General features: G+C 43.2%; 1 long non-coding RNA gene across 1 annotated transcript in view; it reads right to left on the minus strand.

Moving 5' to 3' along the window:
- The window catches only part of LOC125485322, an 81,910-nt gene extending 73,958 nt beyond the window's left edge, over positions 1–7,952 (minus strand). Inside the window, exon 1 of the long non-coding RNA XR_007264065.1 lies at positions 7,901–7,952. This is a non-coding gene — a long non-coding RNA (uncharacterized LOC125485322). The remainder of the gene's footprint in view (positions 1–7,900) is intronic.

Raw genomic sequence — 7,952 nt, forward strand, 5'->3', positions numbered from 1 at the left:
TGTGAAATCCACATTGATACCATTGGGCTGCAGGGTTCCCAAGCGGAATATGAGTTGCTGTTCCTGCAACCTTCGGGTGGCATCGTTGTGGCACTGCAGGAGGCCCAGGATGGACATGTCGTCTGAGGAATGGGAGGGGGAGTTGAAATGGTTCGCGACTGGGAGGTGCAGTTGTTTATTGCGAACCGAGCGTAGGTGTTCTGCAAAGCAGTCCCCGAGCCTCCGCTTGGTTTCCCCGATGTAGAGGAAGCCACACCGGGTACAGCGGATGCAGTATACCACATTGGCAGATGTGCAGGTGAACATTTGCTTGATATGGAAAGTCTTCTTGGGGCCTGGGATGGGGGTGAGGGAGGAGGTATGGGGGCAGGTGTAGCACTTCCTGCGGTTGCAGGGAAAAGTGCCGGGTGTGGTGGGGCTGGAGGGGACCTGCACATCTGCCAATGTGGTATACTGCATCCGCTGTACCCGGTGTGGCTTCCTCTACATCGGGGAAACCAAGCGGAGGCTCGGGGACCGCTTTGCAGAACACCTACGCTCGGTTCGCAATAAACAACTGCACCTCCCAGTCGCGAACCATTTCAACTCCCCCTCCCATTCCTCAGACGACTTGTCCATCCTAGGCCTCCTGCAGTGCCACAACGATGCCACCCGAAGGTTGCAGGAACAGCAACTCATATTCCGCTTGGGAACCCTGCAGCCCAATGGTATCAATGTGGATTTCACAAGCTTCAAAATCTCCCCTCCCCCTACCGCATCCCAAAACCAGTCCAGCTTGTCCCCGCCTCCCTAACCTGTTCTTCCTCCCACCTATCCCCTCCTCCCACCTCAAGCCGCACCCCCATCTCCTACCGACTAACCTCATCCCGCCCCCTTGACCTGTCCGTCCTCCCTGGACTGACCTATCCCCTTCCTAACTCTCCACCTACACTCACCTTTACTGGCCCCATCCCCGCCTCTTCGACCTGTTTGGTTCCTCTCCACCTATCCTCTCCTCTATCCATCTTCTATCTGCCTCCCCCTCTCTCCCTATTTATTTCAGAACCCCCTTCCCCTCCCTCTTTTCTGATGAAGGGTCTAGGCCCGAAACGTCAGCCTTTCTGCTTCTCTGATGCTGTTTGGCCTGCTGTGTTCATCCAGCCCTGCACCTTGTTGTCTCGGATTCTCCAGCATCTGCAGTTCCTACTATCTCTGGACAGAAATGTTGTCTGTTCTGTAGCCAGATTGTTTTAATCTAAACTCAAATTATTTGAATACAGAACCGCTTCCAACAAATTCCTTTCCCCGCTAATTAGTAAACTTCATACTGACCTTTTCATTTCTATTCTTTGTCTCCAGGGCAACTTGGTCACATGGTCACATGATGAGTTACTGGAAGACATATACCTTACAAGAAATTGAATCAGAGATAGTAGGAACTGCAGATGCTGGAGAATGGTCTAGGCCCGAAACGTCAGCCTCTCTGCTCCTATGATGCTGCTTGGCCTGCTGTGTTCATCCAGCCCTGCACCTTGTTGTCTCTTACCTTACAAGAAATCCAGCTTCTGAAGGGAGCACAATCCCAGAATTTAACATAGTTTTTTTTGTCCCAAAACACTACCATGGTGAAAATAGGCTGCAGGTCTACAATGCACAGTTGATTTTATTCATTAACAGGATGAGGGCTTCACTGGCTCGGCAGCATTTATTGCCCATCCCTAACTGCCCAGAGGGCAGTTCAGAGTCAATCATATTGCTGAGGGTCTGCATATCAGATAAGGATGGCAGTCTCCTTCCCTAAAGGACATTAGTGAACCAGATGAGTTTTTCCCCTAACAATCAATTCATGGTCATCATTAGATTCTTAATTCCAGATATTTTTATTGACTATGAATTTCACCATCTGCCATGGCGGGATTCGAACCGGGGTCCCAGGAACATTATCTGGGTTTCTGGATTAACAGTCCAGTGATAATACCACTAGGCCATCACCTCCCCATATATATCTCTGTATTTTTCTGACAGGAAGTACAACCTTCTGAGCAACATGTTTTTTGTACTACACAGCTGATTGGGTAAATGTCCATACCTTTGAAAATTCTTTTGCAGAGCTATAAGTAAGCCAGATGGTACAGAGCCTATCTTATACATGGCATGCCTGGGTTGCTGTATGGCTATATAGCTTAGAGGGGCCATTGCTTTTAAGGCCACTGATGGCTAGCAAATTTTAATTAAGACTTTCTGGGTCAGTGATACCCGTGGATTGTGTAACTCATCATGTGACCAAGTTGCCCTGAAGACAAAGAATAGAAACGAAAAGGTCAGTATGAAGTTTACTAATTAGCGGGGAAAGGAATTTGTTGGAGGTGGTTCTGTATTCAAATAATTTGAGTTTAGATTAAAACAATCTGGCTACAGAACAGACAACAAATGGGGAAGGAATAACTTGTCACACACCTAACAAGCCTCTGATCTAGCTTTTTTATCCTATTCCTAATCTTTCACCTTCTTCTTCTTCATGAGATGAGAGAAATTTCCTTAGGCTTACCAGTTGTCGCTGGTGCAAAACTGTATTTTGATCTGAATGACATTATTAGCAAATTGACCTTACAAAGTACTAAAGAGATCAATATGCAGCACTTACAGTCCTTGGAGCAGATGCACTAAATTACCTCCTCAATACGGTAAAAGCCAAAAGAACTGCAGATGCTGGAAATCAGACACATTCCGGGTCCAGTGACCTGAGGAAGGATCAATAGACCCAAAACATTAACTCTGACTTCTCTCCACAGATACTGTCACACTTGCAGAGATTTTCCTTCAATTTCTGTTTTTGTTCTTCAATATGGTGTTTGTCTGAAGGTTGCCTTCATGTTGGACCATTCATGAACTGATGGTCATTATTTGGGTGAGAACTAGCCCCTCACCATTGACCCCCAATTAGGTGGGTAGATCAGGTGACTTGTTTCCTTAAAGAGAATTGGAGGTTTTTTTTCTCTTGAACAATAATTGCAATGCAGTTTTTTTATAGTGCATTTAAGGTGGTAGCTATTAAGAATGCCAATAATTTGGACAAAAGTCCAAAGAAAGTTATGGCTCCCTTACAATAATGGGCAAGGCCTGACATAGCATTTTGAAATGTCTAAATATAAAATGTTTTAGTATTTTCATCCCCCTTAAAGAATAACTCGTGAAGCTGTTTGGCAGATTGGAGAGATTTAGCAATTTCTTGATACTGGATTTTGAGTTTCGTTTCATTAATAGAAATAGAAGAAAGTTTTGTGTCCTTTTTTCTCTATCTTGATAATGTGGGAGGTTCTGAAGTAATGTAGATGATTTATTTTCATTTCAAAATGTGTTTGTTGTGGGAAGTGCGAGTCTCAGGTTATCCTGTACTTGAGGCAACAAGAATATACACCATGACCAGAGAAATAACACTTGCACATAGCTGTGATAATGATTTGAACACAATATGTCATGGTCTTGAAACCACACAGCAGTCATTTGAATTGATAATGATGGTAAATAATTAAAAAATTTAGATTTTTCAAGTCAATGTGTCATCTCAAAAGCAGAAAGGGACCAAGGAACCTTCGTTCTATCATCTGAACTGTTGTGAGTGCACATGGGCTTGGTTTGTCTGTCATTTACAAGCTAAATAGATACATAGAAAATTTACTAGAAACACAAGAAGGAAAACAGACCTAAAAAAAATCCTTTCCTCTTGAAAAGGTTACAGATTGCGACATGACAAACTGTGTTCACAATGCTATGAAGCCATTGTTTGGGTCCAAGTTGGCAACAGATTCAATGATTAAAATGAAAATAATTCACTCCCATCTTCCAGCAAACATCCTGAAATTGGATATCAACATGATAAACACCTTTATGTTTATCAGGCATGGCATATCTACCTAAAGTATCAGGTTACCTCAGATCAGCATTGGTGAATGAATAAACAACAAGGACCAAGACTGCCTGCCTGTGTAAATATACTGATTGTTATTTGGCATAACAGTGAAATTTTTTTTAGTAATATAATGAGTGTGACTTTTAACTACTGATACCTCTTTCTCATCTGAGAAACTGGTGAGAGATAGCTGACAGTCTTGGGGTTCTGGGAGGTTTGAGGAGATGGGCAGACTGGAGTATGAGGAGATGGGCAGACTGGAGTGCAAGGAGATGGGCAGACTGGAATACAAGGAGATGGGCAGACTGGAGTTCGAGGAGATGGGCAGACTGGAGTCGAGGAGATGGGCAGACTGGAGTGCGAGGAGATGGACAGACTGGAGTACGAGGAGATGGGCAGACTGGAGTGCAAGGAGATGGGCAGACTGGAGTACGAGGAGATGGGCAGATTGGAGTGCGAGGAGATGGGCAGACTGGAGTGCGAGGAGATGGACAGACTGGAGTGCGAGGAGATGGACAGACATGAGTACGAGGAGATGGGCAGACTGGAGTGTGAGGAGATGGGCAGACTGGAGTACAAGGAGATGGGCAGACTGGAGTGCGAGGAGATGGGCAGACTGGAGTGCAGCTTGGCACCTCACGAATAAGCCAAGGGCTTCATGTTGCAAATGTAAGCTGTACCTGTAAACAGGCACACAAGCCACCTCCCTGAAACAAAGGTGAGCAATAATTCAAATATAAAAATGCAGGTCCTAGGCTATGTGAAGGTACAAATAAGCAGTATCGAACATTTAGTTCACTTATATCAACCAACTCAGCCAATGATCCCCACATTTAGACCATTGAAAACTGGCTCTGGAAGATTTAAATATTTTTCAGTCCTCCTACCAGCCTGCTTGACAGAGCCCTGGCTCAATGTACCACCTGCCTCAGCATGGAAGCTGAATGATATCCCTCTTTCCCAGTTTTAGCATGAAACCTGCCTGCTGAGCAGCACACATCGACAGGGTGCTAATGAGATCTGGGTGCTCCAATGGTCCAGGTATTGTGCCATCACCAATGGATCCAACATGGAAACTGACCATTTCTTACAAGTAGTACAGAGCAGGCCTTGTATCAACTAGTGCTCAGAAGGATCCCACACATTTTATTGGCTGAGGTTTGCCAATTACAACCATCGAATGTGACCTTAAAATATCACACAGTGAGCCAGCTTTATTTTAAGTGTTTGTGAGATGCCTGGCAGAAAACATTTGTTTGGAGAAATGAGTCTCCTGGTTTATAAGCTGTGTAAGGGGCTTTTCATAACTCTTGACTAAACATAAGTTCTATACAGCATTTTTTTACCGGGGCTGCTGATCCCATGCTGTGCTGCTTTTAACATATGACTGGGTCCAGTGAGAGTATCCAAGAATGTGAGGTGGAGACTCCATGCTGCAGAAGGAAAGAGTTATAATGGTTCGCTGTTCACAAATGTTAGGCTGTAGAGCCTAACTCCTGGAACACAGCAGGCTATACTGGCAACATGCTGGCATTAAAGCAGGCAACTTGGTATGAACAATGAGCCGTAAAAGTTACACCCTGGCAAATGAAGGGTTTAAAGTCTACATCTTAAATGCAACCCTCACAATGGTTTGTCTGTTTGTCTGTATGTAAAAATGTGGGTCAGGCACTATGCTTCTATGAGACAGTTGCATTTTTACCATGAATAGTTAGCTAAGAGAGACCAGCTATGACGGAATTTTCCGGTTAGCGGGGTTTCCAGCCCCGCCACCCAAACAGTCAGTGGGAATGAACCCGTGCCAATCAAAGCAATCCTTACACAGTAATTTCCTGGTTTGAGGAGTATTAATTGGCTGAAGACTGGATTACCATCCTGTATTTGAGCAGAAGTTCCATTTCAAAGAGCTGCTGGTCACTTTGGATTGGTCAGCGGCTTTGTCATTCCAACAGCATCAGTGGCCAAGACTTGGACTACAAGCAATCCTTGGAATTTAAGGTTTGGAGTTTGGGAGCAGGTAAGTACTTGTGGTAGAGGGAGTGTTAATGATGGAGAACAGGGGCCCTTAACTAAATACCTACCCCCTTCCTGGCTGAGATGCATGCAGCATGATCTCCCAGGCATTACCACTCACTCCTGAACTCTTTACACACCAACTTTAAAATCGAGGGTAGGCGAGAAGCCGACCTTATTGGCAGCCAATTATTTAAACTCTTAAAGGCCTCAATTTGTGTGTGATTGAGCGAGATGCCTCCCATAGAATTCTACATAGGTCATGGGCAGGAGGAGCGATGGTTTGCTGGAGAATTTTACAGGACCCCAGCCTTGAAACCAGCCAATGGAGGACTGCTAAATTCACCCCCCAGTCTAGGCAAATGCCATGAAATAACAGTGAACCAAACGAGAAAACAAGAGAGATGTAGTTTGTTCTGGGTGGGCTGATACCTAAGGACACACATACAATTTCATTGGAGAAGTATCAGTTTGACGTACTTTGCTAGCCTAGATAGCCCTCAGTCAAACACACTAAATAATTGTTTACTTGATGATAAAGAAAAATGACCTGAATATCATTTTAAGAATGAACACTCCAGTTAGAAAAGAAAAGCGAAAGACTGTGGATGTTGGAAATCTGAAACAAGCACAAAAACTCAGCAGTCCTGGTGGCATTGGTGGAAAGAGGGGCATAATTAAGGTTTCCAGTCTGATATGAGTTGCAAAGAAGCATCATATTGGAGTTGAAGCACTAACTCTGTTTCTTTCTCCGTAGATGCCGCCAGATTGCCTGAGTTTCTCTAGTACTTTATGTTTTCATTTGTGTTAGAAACCTGTTCACAAAAGTACAAACTTTTTTCTTTCCCTCTGGTGTTGAGCTCCTGTAGGCTGTTTTCCCCAAAGCTCGGCAGTTTTGTAATCTACATTCTTCATTTTTGGTGCTTCAGTAAGAACATGCATTTTTAAGCACGTGTTGAATGTGCAATTACAAGCTTTATTCAGTAACTGAATTGCCACTGAAATCTACAAATCCAAATTGAATCAGGTTGCTGAGGGAGAGCCTGGGCAAAGCTTCCTTATTTATGATGTTGTTGGTGTTCCTGAAGAACAGGAGAGATCGAGAAGGGATGTGTGCTATTCTCCACAGGCGTTTCTTCCAGAATTCAGTGAAGAATTGCCTGGAATGGAATAAAAATGAAAGCCAATGGGCCAGTGAAGGAGTTAAAATCTAGAAGCACTTAGTGCATTAATGTATGTTTAGTTGATGAAAACATTCCCCTCTGCATTATTCAAATAACTAATGCTTCAGCGCCTACCAGAACAATAAGTGCGAGTAAGCCATTAACTACATTAATGTTATAATCTTAACGACTACTAGCAACAAGAACATACCATGGCAATCCAAGATTAAACTGTTTCTCATTATAGTCACCTGACCAAAAGGATTTTTTTTTAACAACAAAATAAAGTTATGATTAGCGTAAATATATTGTTTTGTTCCCTTGTTTCCCTAAACACTTTTACAATGTTTTTTGTTGAAATACAAGTGTTAATAATTTTAATTGGGGAGGGATGGAAAATAACTCAGCCCAATTTTAACCAGTTGAATTAGTATTAATAAGTGTGCAGCCATAAGCCTAGTGATGACTGATTATTGACCATGCAATATTGCCATGAACACATGCCATTTGAAATTTAAAAAGTGTAAAGGAGTGTTAATAAAACAAAATTCTCTTAGCATACTTCCAATGTATTTACATCTGAATATCAGAAAGGGCCTAGTCTCCTTTATCTGATTGTAGCCATTATTCAACAGAAATCACCAACTGGCCACAGCCGAGGCTATGATTATACTGTTGCAAACACAAATTGCAATTTTAGCAACAAATGTCTTACACACAGTGCAGATAAATGTACTTGCAAACAAACATTTACCACCTTTTCATGGTGCAAACTATTGTTGCTGCCTCTTTCCCAAAGTGGAGTTCTGATCTGAACTAAACAGACACAGCCTACCTTAGTGCAGCCTTCAGATTGTTATCCGATAGTTGCAACTAGTACTTTGACT

The sequence above is a fragment of the Rhincodon typus genome, chromosome 18 (genome assembly GCF_021869965.1).
Source record: "Rhincodon typus isolate 14 chromosome 18, sRhiTyp1.1, whole genome shotgun sequence".
Taxonomy (NCBI): Eukaryota; Metazoa; Chordata; class Chondrichthyes; order Orectolobiformes; family Rhincodontidae; genus Rhincodon; species Rhincodon typus.